This window comes from Macaca fascicularis, chromosome 7 (assembly GCF_037993035.2).
Source record: "Macaca fascicularis isolate 582-1 chromosome 7, T2T-MFA8v1.1".
NCBI classification, from domain to species: domain Eukaryota; kingdom Metazoa; phylum Chordata; class Mammalia; order Primates; family Cercopithecidae; genus Macaca; species Macaca fascicularis.
The window spans coordinates 61,753,880-61,768,115 of NC_088381.1; positions in this window are offsets into that span (position 1 = coordinate 61,753,880).

The following is a 14,236-nucleotide window of genomic DNA, read 5'->3' on the forward strand; positions in this document are numbered from 1 at the left end:
AGTTTCTCAGAAAGCTTCTTTCTCTTTGTTATCGGAGGATATTTCCTTTGGCCCTATAGTCTTCAAAGGGATCCGAAATATCTGCTCTCAGATTCCACAGAAATAAGGCTAGCAAAGAGATCCATGAATTACAGATGTAACTCTGTGAGATGAATTAACAGAACACTCAGCAGTTTCTCAGAAATCTTCTTTCCAGATTTCATATGAGGATATTTCCTTTTTCACCATAGCCGTCTATGGGCTTCCAAATATCACTTTGACAATTCCATAAGAACTGTCTTAGCGAAAGGCTTCTAGAGGGGAAAGCTGTAACTCTGTGACGTGATTTCACAGAACACAAAGAAGTTTCTCAGAAAGCTTCCTTCTCTTTGTTATCGGAGGATATTTCCTTTGGCCCTATAGTCTTCAAAGGGATCAGAAATATCTGTTCTCAGATACCACAGAAATAAGGCTAGCAAAGAGATCCACGAAATACAGATGCAACTCTGTGAGATGAATTAACAGAACTCTCAGCAGTTTCTCAGAAAGCTTCTTTCCAGATTTCATCTGAGGATATTTCCTTTTTCACCATAGCCCTCTATGGGCTTCCAAATATCACTTTGCCAATTCCACAAGAACTGTCTTACCGAAAGGCTTCTTGAGGGGAAAGCTGTAACTCTGTGAGATGATTTCACAGAACACAAAGAAGTTTCTCAGAAAGCTTCTTTCTCTTTGTTATCGGAGGATATTTCCTTCGGCCCTATAGTCTTCAAAGGGATCCGAAAAATCTGTTCTCAGATTCCACAGAAATAAAGCTAGCAAATATATCCACGAAATACAGATGTAACTCTGTGAGATGAATTAACAGAACACTCAGCAGTTTCTCAGAAAGCGTCTTTCCAGATTTCATCTGAGGATATTTCCTTTTTCACCATAGCCCTCTAAGGGCTTCCAAATATCACCTTGCCAATTCCACAAGAACTGTCTTAGCGAAAGGCTACTTGAGGGGAAAGCTGTAACTGTGTGAGATGATTTCACAGAACACAAAGAAGTTTCTCGAAAAGCTTCTTTCTCTTTGTTATCGGAGGATATTTCCTTTGGCCCTATCGTCTTCAAAGGGATCCGAAATATCTGTTCTCAGATTCCACAGAAATAAGGCTAGCAAAGAGATCCATGAAATACGGATGTAATTCTGTGAGCTGAATTAACAGAACACTAAGCAGTTTCTCAGAAAGCTTCTTTCCAGATTTCATCTGAGGATATTTCCTTTTTCACCATAGCCCTCTATGGGCTTCAAAATATCACTTTGCCAATTCCACAAGAACTGTCCTAGCGAGAGGCTTCTTGAGGGGAAAGCTGTAACTCTGTGAGACGATTTCACGGAACACAAAGAAGTTTCTCAGAAAGCTTCTTTCTCTTTGTTATCGGAGGATATTTCCTTAGGCACTATAGTCTTCAAAGGGATCCGAAATATCTGTTCTCCGATTCCACAGAAATAAGGCTAGAAAGAGATCAACGAAATACAGATGCAACTCTGTGAGATGAATTAACAGAACACTCAGCAGTTTCTCAGAAAGCTTCTTTCCAGATTTCATCTGAGGATATTTCCTTTTTCACCATAGCCCTCTATGGGCGTCCAAATATCACTTTGCCAATTCCACAAGAACTGTCTTAGCGAAAGGCTTCTTGAGGGGAAAGCTGTAACTCTGTGAGATGATTTTAAAGAATACAAAGAAGATTCTCAGAAAACTTCTTTCTCTTTGGTATCGGAGGATATTTCCTTTGGCCCTATAGTCTTCAAAGGGATCCGAAATATCTGTTCTCAGATTCCACAGAAATAAGGCTAGCAAAGAGATCCATGAAATACAGATGTAACTCTGTGAGATGAATTAACAGAACACTCAGCAGTTTCTCAGAAATCTTCTTTGCAGATTTCATCTGAGGATATTTTCTTTTTCACCATAGCCCTCTATGGGCTTCCAAATATCACTTTGACAATTCCATAAGAACTGTCTTAGCGAAAGGCTTCTTGAGGGGAAAGCTGTAACTCTGTGAGGTGATTTCACAGAACACAAAGAAGTTTCTCAGAAAGCTTCTTTCTCTTTGTTATCGGAGGATATTTCCTTTGGCCCTATAGTCTTCAAAGGGATCCGAAATATCAGTTGTCAGATTCCACAGAAATAAGGCTAGCAAAGAGATCCACGAAATACAGATGTAACTCTGTGAGATGAATTAACAGAACACTAAGCAGTTTCTCAGAAAGCTTCTTTCCAGATTTCATCTGAGGATATTTCCTTTTTCACCATAGCCCTCTATGGGCTTCCAAATACCACTTTGCCAATTCCACAAGAACTGTCCTAGCGAGAGGCTTCTTGAGGGGAAAGCTGTAACTCTGTGAGACGATTTCACGGAACACAAAGAAGTTTCTCAGAAAGCTTCTTTCTCTTTGTTATCGGAGGATATTTCCTTAGGCAGTAAAGACTTCAAAGGGATCCGAAATATCTGTTCTCAGATTTCACAGAAATAAGGCTAGCAAAGAGATCCACGAAATACAGATGTAACTCTGTGAGATGAATTAACAGAACACTCAGCAGATTCTTAGAAAGCTTCTTTCCAGATTTCATCTGAGGATATTTCCTTTTTCACCATAGCCCTCTATGGGCTTCCAAATATCACTTTGCCAATTCCACAAGAACTGTCTTAGCGAAAGGCTTCTTGAGGGGAAAGCTGAAACTCTGTGAGATGATTTCACAGAACACAAAGAAGTTTCTCAGAAAGCTTCTTTCTCTTTCTTACCGGAGGATATTTCTTTTGGCCCTATAGTCTTCAAAGAGATCTGAAATATCTGTTCTCAGATTCCACAGAAATAAGGCTAGAAAGAGATCCACGAAATACACATGTAACTCTGTGAGATGAATTAACAGAACACTCAGCAGTTTCTCAGAAAACTTCTTTCCAGATTTCTTCTGAGGATATTTCCTTTTTCACCATTGCCCTCTATGGGATTCCAAATATCACTTTGCCAATTCCACAAGAACTGTCTTAGCGAGAGGCTTCTTGAGGGGAAAGCTGTAACACTGTGAGACGATTTCACAGAACACAAAGAAGTTTCTCAGAAAGCTTCTTTCTCTTTGTTATCGGAGGATATTTCCATTGGCCCTATAGTCTTCAAAGGGATCCGAAATATCTGTTCTCAGATTCCACAGAAATAAGGCTAGCAAAGAGATCCACGAAATACAGATGCAACTCTGTGAGATGAATTAACAGAACACTCAGCAGTTTCTCAGAAAGCTTCTTTCCAGATTACATCTGAGGATATTTCCTTTTTCACCATAGCCCTCTAGGGGCTTCCAAATATCACTTTGCCAATTCCACAAGAACTGTCTTACCGAAAGGCTTCTTGAGGGGAAAGCTGTAACTCTGTGAGATGATTTCACAGAACACAAAGAAGTTTCTCAGAAAGCTTTTTTCTCTTTGTTATCGGAGGATATTTCCTTTGGCCCTATAGTGTTCAAAGGGATCCGAAATATCTGTTCTCCGATTCCACAGAAATAAATCTAGCAAATATATCCACGAAATACAGATGTAACTCTGTGAGATGAATTAATAGAACACTCAGCAGATTCTCAGAAACCGTCTTTCCAGATTTCTTCTGAGGATATTTCCTTTTTCACCATAGCCCTCTAAGGGCTTCCAAATATCACCTTGCCAATTCCACAAGAACTGTCTTAGCGAAAGGCTACTTGAGGGGAAAGCTGTAACTGTGTGAGATGATTTCACAGAACACAAAGAAGTTTCTCGGAAAGCTTCTTTCTCTTTGTTATCGGAGGATAATTCCTTTGGCCCTATCGTCTTCAAAGGGATCCGAAATATCTGTTCTCAGATTCCACAGAAATAAGGCTAGCAACGAGATCCACGAAATACAGATGTAACTCTGTGAGATGAATTAACAGAACACTCAGCAGTTTCTCAGAAATCTTCTTTCCAGATTTCATCTGAGGATATTTCCTTTTTCACCATAGCCCTCTATGGGCTTCCAAATATCACTTTGACAATTCCACAAGAACTGTCTTAGCGAAAGGCTTCTTGAGGGGAAAGCTGTAACTCTGTGATGTGATTTCACAGAACACAAAGAAGTTTCTCAGAAAGCTTCTTTCTCTTTGTTATCGGAGGATATTTCCTTTGGCCCTATAGTCTTCAAAGGGATCCGAAATATCTGTTCTCAGATTCCACAGAAATAAGGCTAGCAAAGAGATCCACGAAATACAGATGCAACTCTGTGAGATGAATTAACAGAACATTCAGCAGTTTCTCAGAAATCTTCTTTCCAGATTTCATCTGAGGATATTTCCTTTTTCACCATAGCCCTCTAAGGGCTTCCAAATATCACCTTGCCAATTCCACAAGAACTGTCTTCGCGAAGGCTACTTGAGGGGAAAGCTGTAACTGTGTGAGATGATTTCACAGAACACAAAGAAGTTTCTCGGAAAGCTTCTTTCTCTTTGTTATCGGAGGATATTTCCTTTGGCCCTATCGTCTTCAAAGGGATCCGAAATATCTGTTCTCAGATTCCACAGAAATAAGGCTAGCAAAGAGATCCACGAAATACAGATGTAACTCTGTGAGATGAATTAACAGAACACTCAGCAGTTTCTCAGAAAGCTTCTTTCCAGATTTCATCTGAGGATATTTCCTTTTTCACCATAGCCCTCTAGGGGCTTCCAAATATCACTTTGCCAATTCCACAAGAACTGTGTCTTAGCGAAAGGCTTCTTGAGGGGAAAGCTGAAACTCTGTGAGATGATTTCACAGAACACAAAGAAGTTTCTCAGAAAGCTTCTTTCTCTTTGTTATCGGAGGATATTTCTTTTGGCCCTATAGTCTTCAAAGGGATCCGAAATATCTGTTCTCAGATTCCACAGAAATAAGGCTAGCAAAGAGTTCCACGAAATACAGATGTAACTCTGTGAGATGAATTAACAGAACACTCAGCACTTTCTCAGAAAGCTTCTTTCCAGATTTCATCTGAGGATATTTCCTTTTTCACCAAAGCCCTCTCTGGGGTTCCAAATATCACTTTCCCAGTTCCACAAGAACTGTCTTAGCGAGAGGCTTCTTGAGGGGAAAGCTGTAACACTGTGAGACGATTTCACAGAACACAAAGAAGTTTCTCGGAAAGCTTCTTTCTCTTTGTTATCGGAGGATATTTCCTTTGGCCCTATAGTCTTCAAAGGGATCCGAAATATCTGTTCTCAGATTCCACAGAAATAAGGCTAGAAAGAGATCAACGAAATACAGATGCAACTCTGTGAGATGAATTAACAGAACACTCAGCAGTTTCTCAGAAAGCTTCTTTCCAGATTTCATCTGAGGATATTTCCTTTTTCACCATAGCCCTCTATGGGCGTCCAAATATCACTTTGCCAATTCCACAAGAACTGTCTTAGCGAAAGGCTTCTTGAGGGTAAAGCTGTAACTCTGTGAGATGATTTTAAAGAATACAAAGAGGTTTCTCAGAAAACTTCTTTCTCTTTGCTATCGGAGGATATTTCCTTTGGCCCTATAGTCTTCAAAGGGATCCGAAATATCTGTTCTCAGATTCCCCAGAAATAAGGCTAGCAAAGAGATACACGAAATACAGATGTAACTCTGTGAGATGAATTAACAGAACACTCCGCACTTTCTCAGAATGCTTCTTTCCAGATTTCATCTGAGGATATTTCCTTTTTCACCATAGCCCTCTATGGGCTTCCAAATATCACTTTGCCAATTCCACAAGAACTGTCTTAGCGAGAGTCTCTTTGAGGGGAAAGCTGTAACTCTGTGAGACGATTTCACAGAACACAAAGAAGTTTCTCAGAAAGCTTCTTTCTCTTTGTTATCGGGGGATATTTCCTTTGGCCCTATAGTCTTCAAAGGGATCCGAAATATCTGCTCTCAGATTCCACAGAAATAAGGCTAGCAAAGAGATCCATGAATTACAGATGTAACTCTGTGAGATGAATTAACAGAACACTCAGCAGTTTCTCAGAAATCTTCTTTCCAGATTTTATATGAGGATATTTCCTTTTTCACCATAGCCGTCTATGGGCTTCCAAATATCACTTTGTCAATTCCATAAGAACTGTCTTAGCGAAAGGCTTCTTGAGGGGAAAGCTGTAACTCTGTGAGGTGATTTCACAGAACACAAAGAAGTTTCTCAGAAAGCTTCCTTCTCTTTGTTATCGGAGGATATTTCCTTTGGCCCTATAGTCTTCAAAGGGATCAGAAATATCTGTTCTCAGATACCACAGAAATAAGGCTAGCAAAGAGATCCACGAAATACAGATGCAACTCTGTGAGATGAATTAACAGAACTCTCAGCAGTTTCTCAGAAAGCTTCTTTCCAGATTTCATCTGAGGATATTTCCTTTTTCACCATAGCCCTCTAGGGGCTTCCAAATATCACTTTGCCAATTCCACAAGAACTGTGTCTTAGCGAAAGGCTTCTTGAGGGGAAAGCTGAAACTCTGTGAGATGATTTCACAGAACACAAAGAAGTTTCTCAGAAAGCTTCTTTCTCTTTGTTATCGGAGGATATTTCTTTTGGCCCTATAGTCTTCAAAGGGATCCGAAATATCTGTTCTCAGATTCCACAGAAATAAGGCTAGCAAAGAGTTCCACGAAATACAGATGTAACTCTGTGAGATGAATTAACAGAACACTCAGCACTTTCTCAGAAAGCTTCTTTCCAGATTTCATCTGAGGATATTTCCTTTTTCACCAAAGCCCTCTCTGGGGTTCCAAATATCACTTTCCCAATTCCACAAGAACTGTCTTAGCGAGAGGCTTCTTGAGGGGAAAGCTGTAACACTGTGAGACGATTTCACAGAACACAAAGAAGTTTCTCGGAAAGCTTCTTTCTCTTTGTTATCGGAGGATATTTCCTTTGGCCCTATAGTCTTCAAAGGGATCCGAAATATCTGTTCTCAGATTCCACAGAAATAAGGCTAGAAAGAGATCAACGAAATACAGATGCAACTCTGTGAGATGAATTAACAGAACACTCAGCAGTTTCTCAGAAAGCTTCTTTCCAGATTTCATCTGAGGATATTTCCTTTTTCACCATAGCCCTCTATGGGCGTCCAAATATCACTTTGCCAATTCCACAAGAACTGTCTTAGCGAAAGGCTTCTTGAGGGTAAAGCTGTAACTCTGTGAGATGATTTTAAAGAATACAAAGAAGTTTCTCAGAAAACTTCTTTCTCTTTGCGATCGGAGGATATTTCCTTTGGCCCTATAGTCTTCAAAGGGATCCGAAATATCTGTTCTCAGATTCCTCAGAAATAAGGCTAGCAAAGAGATACACGAAATACAGGTGTAACTCTGTGAGATGAATTAACAGAACACTCCGCAGTTTCTCAGAATGCTTCTTTCCAGATTTCATCTGAGGATATTTCCTTTTTCACCATAGCCCTCTATGGGCTTCCAAATATCACTTTGCCAATTCCACAAGAACTGTCTTAGCGAGAGTCTCTTTGAGGGGAAAGCTGTAACTCTGTGAGACGATTTCACAGAACACAAAGAAGTTTCTCAGAAAGCTTCTTTCTCTTTGTTATCGGAGGATATTTCCTTTGGCCCTATAGTCTTCAAAGGGATCCGAAATATCTGCTCTCAGATTCCACAGAAATAAGGCTAGCAAAGAGATCCATGAATTACAGATGTAACTCTGTGAGATGAATTAACAGAACACTCAGCAGTTTCTCAGAAATCTTCTTTCCAGATTTCATATGAGGATATTTCCTTTTTCACCATAGCCGTCTATGGGCTTCCAAATATCACTTTGACAATTCCATAAGAACTGTCTTAGCGAAAGGCTTCTTGAGGGGAAAGCTGTAACTCTGTGAGGTGATTTCACAGAACACAAAGAAGTTTCTCAGAAAGCTTCCTTCTCTTTGTTATCGGAGGATATTTCCTTTGGCCCTATAGTCTTCAAAGGGATCAGAAATATCTGTTCTCAGATACCACAGAAATAAGGCTAGCAAAGAGATCCACGAAATACAGATGCAACTCTGTGAGATGAATTAACAGAACTCTCAGCAGTTTCTCAGAAAGCTTCTTTCCAGATTTCATCTGAGGATATTTCCTTTTTCACCATAGCCCTCTATGGGCTTCCAAATATCACTTTGCCAATTCCACAAGAACTGTCTTACCGAAAGGCTTCTTGAGGGGAAAGCTGTAACTCTGTGAGATGATTTCACAGAACACAAAGAAGTTTCTCAGAAAGCTTCTTTCTCTTTGTTATCGGAGGATATTTCCTTCGGCCCTATAGTCTTCAAAGGGATCCGAAAAATCTGTTCTCAGATTCCACAGAAATAAAGCTAGCAAATATATCCACGAAATACAGATGCAACTCTGTGAGATGAATTAACAGAACACTCAGCAGTTTCTCAGAAAGCGTCTTTCCAGATTTCATCTGAGGATATTTCCTTTTTCACCATAGCCCTCTAAGGGCTTCCAAATATCACCTTGCCAATTCCACAAGAACTGTCTTAGCGAAAGGCTACTTGAGGGGAAAGCTGTAACTGTGTGAGATGATTTCACAGAACACAAAGAAGTTTCTCGAAAAGCTTCTTTCTCTTTGTTATCGGAGGATATTTCCTTTGGCCCTATCGTCTTCAAAGGGATCCGAAATATCTGTTCTCAGATTCCACAGAAATAAGGCTAGCAAAGAGATCCATGAAATACAGATGTAATTCTGTGAGATGAATTAACAGAACACTAAGCAGTTTCTCAGAAAGCTTCTTTCCAGATTTCATCTGAGGATATTTCCTTTTTCACCATAGCCCTCTATGGGCTTCAAAATATCACTTTGCCAATTCCACAAGAACTGTCCTAGCGAGAGGCTTCTTGAGGGGAAAGCTGTAACTCTGTGAGACGATTTCACGGAACACAAAGAAGTTTCTCAGAAAGCTTCTTTCTCTTTGTTATCGGAGGATATTTCCTTAGGCACTACAGTCTTCAAAGGGATCCGAAATATCTGTTCTCAGATTCCACAGAAATAAGGCTACAAAGAGATCAACGAAATACAGATGCAACTCTGTGAGATGAATTAACAGAACACTCAGCAGTTTCTCAGAAAGCTTCTTTCCAGATTTCATCTGAGGATATTTCCTTTTTCACCATAGCCCTCTATGGGCTTCCAAATATCACTTTGCCAATTCCACAAGAACTGTCTTAGCGAAAGGCTTCTTGAGGGGAAAGCTGAAACTCGGTGAGATGATTTCACAGAACACAAACAAATTTCTCAGAAAGCTTCTTTCTCTTTCTTACCGGAGGATATTTCTTTTGGCCCTATAGTCTTCAAAGAGATCTGAAATATCTGTTCTCAGATTCCACAGAAATAAGGCTAGAAAGAGATCCACGAAATACACATGTAACTCTGTGAGATGAATTAACAGAACACTCAGCAGTTTCTCAGAAAACTTCTTTCCAGATTTCATCTGAGGATATTTCCTTTTTCACCATTGCCCTCTATGGGATTCCAAATATCACTTTGCCAATTCCACAAGAACTGTCTTAGCGAGAGGCTTCTTGAGTGGAAAGCTGTAACACTGTGAGACGATTTCACAGAACACAAAGAAGTTTCTCAGAAAGCTTCTTTCTCTTTGTTATCGGAGGATATTTCCATTGGCCCTATAGTCTTGAAAGGGATCCGAAATATCTGTTCTCAGATTCCACAGAAATAAGGCTAGCAAAGAGATCCACGAAATACAGATGCAACTCTGTGAGATGAATTAACAGAACACTCAGCAGTTTCTCAGAAAGCTTCTTTCCAGATTACATCTGAGGATATTTCCTTTTTCACCATAGCCCTCTAGGGGCTTCCAAATATCACTTTGCCAATTCCACAAGAACTGTCTTAGCGAAAGGCTTCTTGAGGGGAAAGCTGAAACTCTGTGAGATGATTTCACAGAACACAAAGAAGTTTCTCAGAAAGCTTCTTTCTCTTTGTTATCGGAGGATATTTCCTTTGGCCCTATAGTCTTGAAAGGGATCCGAAATATCTGTTCTCAGATTCCACAGAAATAAGGCTAGCAAATAGATCCACGAAATACAGATGTAACTCTGTGAGATGAATTAACAGAACACTCAGCAGTTTCTCAGAAAGCGTCTTTCCAGATTTCATCTGAGGATATTTCCTGTTTCACCATAGCCCTCTAAGGGCTTCCAAATATCACCTTGCCAATTCCACAAGAACTGTCTTAGCGAAAGGCTACTTGAGGGGAAAGCTGTAACTGTGTGAGATGATTTCACAGAACACAAAGAAGTTTCTCGGAAAGCTTCTTTCTCTTTGTTATCGGAGGATATTTCCTTTGGCCCTATAGTCTTCAGAGGGATCAGAAATATCTGTTCTCAGATTCCTCAGAAATAAGCGTAGCAAAGAGATCCACGAAATACAGATGTAACTCTGTGAGATGAATTTACAGAACTCTCAGCAGTTTCTCAGAAAACTTCTTTCCAGATTTCATCTGAGGATATTTCCTTTTTTACCATAGCCCTCTATGGGCTTCCAAATATCACTTTGCCAATTCCACAAGAACTGTCCTAGCGAGAGTCTTCTTGAGGGGAAAGCTGTAACTCTGTGAGACGATTTCACGGAACACAAAGAAGTTTCTCAGAAAGCTTCTTTCTCTTTGTTATCGGAGGATATTTCCTTAGGCACTATAGTCTTCAAAGCGATCCGAAATATCTGTTCTCAGATTCCACAGAAATAAGGCTAGCAAAGAGATACTCGAAATACAGATGTAACTCTGTGAGATGAATTAACAGAACACTAAGCAGTTTCTTAGAAAGCTTCTTTCCAGATTTCATCTGAGGATATTTCCTTTTTCACCATAGCCCTCTATGGGCTTCCAAATATCACTTTGCCAATTCCACAAGAACTGTCTTAGCGAAAGGCTTCTTGAGGGGAAAGCTGAAACTCTGTGAGATGATTTCACAGAACACAAAGAAGTTTCTCAGAAAGCTTCTTTATCTTTGTTACCGGAGGATATTTCTTTTGGCCCTATAGTCTTCAAAGAGATCCGAAATATCTGTTCTCGGATTCCACAGAAATAAGGCTAGAAAGAGATCCACGAAATACACATGTAACTCTGTGAGATGAATTAACAGAACACTCAGCAGTTTCTCAGAAAACTTCTTTCCAGATTTCATCTGAGGATATTTCCTTTTTCACCATTGCCCTCTATGGGATTCCAAATATCACTTTGCCAATTCCACAAGAACTGCCTTAGCGAGAGGCTTCTTGAGGGGAAAGCTGTAACACTGTGAGACGATTTCACAGAACACAAAGAAGTTTCTCAGAAAGCTTCTTTCTCTTTGTTATCGGAGGATATTTCCATTGGCCCTATAGTCTTCAAAGGGATCCGAAATATCTGTTCTCAGATTCCACAGAAATAAGGCTAGCAAAGAGATCCACGAAATACAGATGCAACTCTGTGAGATGAATTAACAGAACACTCAGCAGTTTCTCACAAAGCTTCTTTCCAGATTACATCTGAGGATATTTCCTTTTTCACCATAGCCCTCTAGGGGCTTCCAAATATCACTTTGCCAATTCCACAAGAACTGTCTTACCGAAAGGCTTCTTGAGGGGAAAGCTGTAACTCTGTGAGATGATTTCACAGAACACAAAGAAGTTTCTCAGAAAGCTTCTTTCTCTTTGTTATCGGAGGATATTTCCTTTGGCCCTATAGTGTTCAAAGGGATCCGAAATATCTGTTCTCCGATTCCACAGAAATAAATCTAGCAAATATATCCACGAAATACAGATGTAACTCTGTGAGATGAATTAATAGAACACTCAGCAGATTCTCAGAAACCGTCTTTCCAGATTTCTTCTGAGGATATTTCCTTTTTCACCATTGCCCTCTAAGGGCTTCCAAATATCACCTTGCCAATTCCACAAGAACTGTCTTAGCGAAAGGCTACTTGAGGGGAAAGCTGTAACTGTGTGAGATGATTTCACAGAACACAAAGAAGTTTCTCGGAAAGCTTCTTTCTCTTTGTTATCGGAGGATAATTCCTTTGGCCCTATCGTCTTCAAAGGGATCCGAAATATCTGTTCTCAGATTCCACAGAAATAAGGCTAGCAACGAGATCCACGAAATACAGATGTAACTCTGTGAGATGAATTAACAGAACACTCAGCAGTTTCTCAGAAATCTTCTTTCCAGATTTCATCTGAGGATATTTCCTTTTTCACCATAGCCCTCTATGGGCTTCCAAATATCACTTTGACAATTCCACAAGAACTGTCTTAGCGAAAGGCTTCTTGAGGGGAAAGCTGTAACTCTGTGATGTGATTTCACAGAACACAAAGAAGTTTCTCAGAAAGCTTCTTTCTCTTTGTTATCGGAGGATATTTCCTTTGGCCCTATAGTCTTCAAAGGGATCCGAAATATCTGTTCTCAGATTCCACAGAAATAAGGCTAGCAAAGAGATCCACGAAATACAGATGCAACTCTGTGAGATGAATTAACAGAACATTCAGCAGTTTCTCAGAAATCTTCTTTCCAGATTTCATCTGAGGATATTTCCTTTTTCACCATAGCCCTCTAAGGGCTTCCAAATATCACTTTGCCAATTCCACAAGAACTGTCTTCGCGAAGGCTACTTGAGGGGAAAGCTGTAACTGTGTGAGATGAATTCACAGAACACAAAGAAGTTTCTCGGAAAGCTTCTTTCTCTTTGTTATCGGAGGATATTTCCTTTGGCCCTATCGTCTTCAAAGGGATCCGAAATATCTGTTCTCAGATTCCACAGAAATAAGGCTAGCAAAGAGATCCACGAAATACAGATGTAACTCTGTGAGATGAATTAACAGAACACTCAGCAGTTTCTCAGAAAGCTTCTTTCCAGATTTCATCTGAGGATATTTCCTTTTTCACCATAGCCCTCTAGGGGCTTCCAAATATCACTTTGCCAATTCCACAAGAACTGTGTCTTAGCGAAAGGCTTCTTGAGGGGAAAGCTGAAACTCTGTGAGATGATTTCACAGAACACAAAGAAGTTTCTCAGAAAGCTTCTTTCTCTTTGTTATCGGAGGATATTTCTTTTGGCCCTATAGTCTTCAAAGGGATCCGAAATATCTGTTCTCAGATTCCACAGAAATAAGGCTAGCAAAGAGTTCCACGAAATACAGATGTAACTCTGTGAGATGAATTAACAGAACACTCAGCACTTTCTCAGAAAGCTTCTTTCCAGATTTCATCTGAGGATATTTCCTTTTTCACCAAAGCCCTCTCTGGGGTTCCAAATATCACTTTCCCAATTCCACAAGAACTGTCTTAGCGAGAGGCTTCTTGAGGGGAAAGCTGTAACACTGTGAGACGATTTCACAGAACACAAAGAAGTTTCTCGGAAAGCTTCTTTCTCTTTGTTATCGGAGGATATTTCCTTTGGCCCTATAGTCTTCAAAGGGATCCGAAATATCTGTTCTCAGATTCCACAGAAATAAGGCTAGAAAGAGATTAACGAAATACAGATGCAACTCTGTGAGATGAATTAACAGAACACTCAGCAGTTTCTCAGAAAGCTTCTTTCCAGATTTCATCTGAGGATATTTCCTTTTTCACCATAGCCCTCTATGGGCGTCCAAATATCACTTTGCCAATTCCACAAGAACTGTCTTAGCGAAAGGCTTCTTGAGGGTAAAGCTGTAACTCTGTGAGATGATTTTAAAGAATACAAAGAAGTTTCTCAGAAAACTTCTTTCTCTTTGCTATCGGAGGATATTTCCTTTGGCCCTATAGTCTTCAAAGGGATCCGAAATATCTGTTCTCAGATTCCTCAGAAATAAGGCTAGCAAAGAGATCCACGAAATACAGATGTAACTCTGTGAGATGAATTAACAGAACACTCAGCAGTTTCTCAGAAAGCTTCTTCCCAGATTTCATCTGAGGATATTTCCTTTTTCACCATAGCCCTCTAGGGGCTTCCAAATATCACTTTGCCAATTCCACAAGAACTGTCTTAGCGAAAGGCTTCTTGAGGGGAAAGCTGAAACTCTGTGAGATGATTTCACAGAACACAAAGAAGTTTCTCAGAAAGCTTCTTTCTCTTTGTTATCGGAGGATATTTCTTTTGGCCCTATAGTCTTCAAAGGGATCCGAAATATCTGTTCTCAGATTCCACAGAAATAAGGCTAGCAAAGAGTTCCACGAAATACAGATGTAACTCTGTGAGATGAATTAACAGAACACTCAGCACTTTC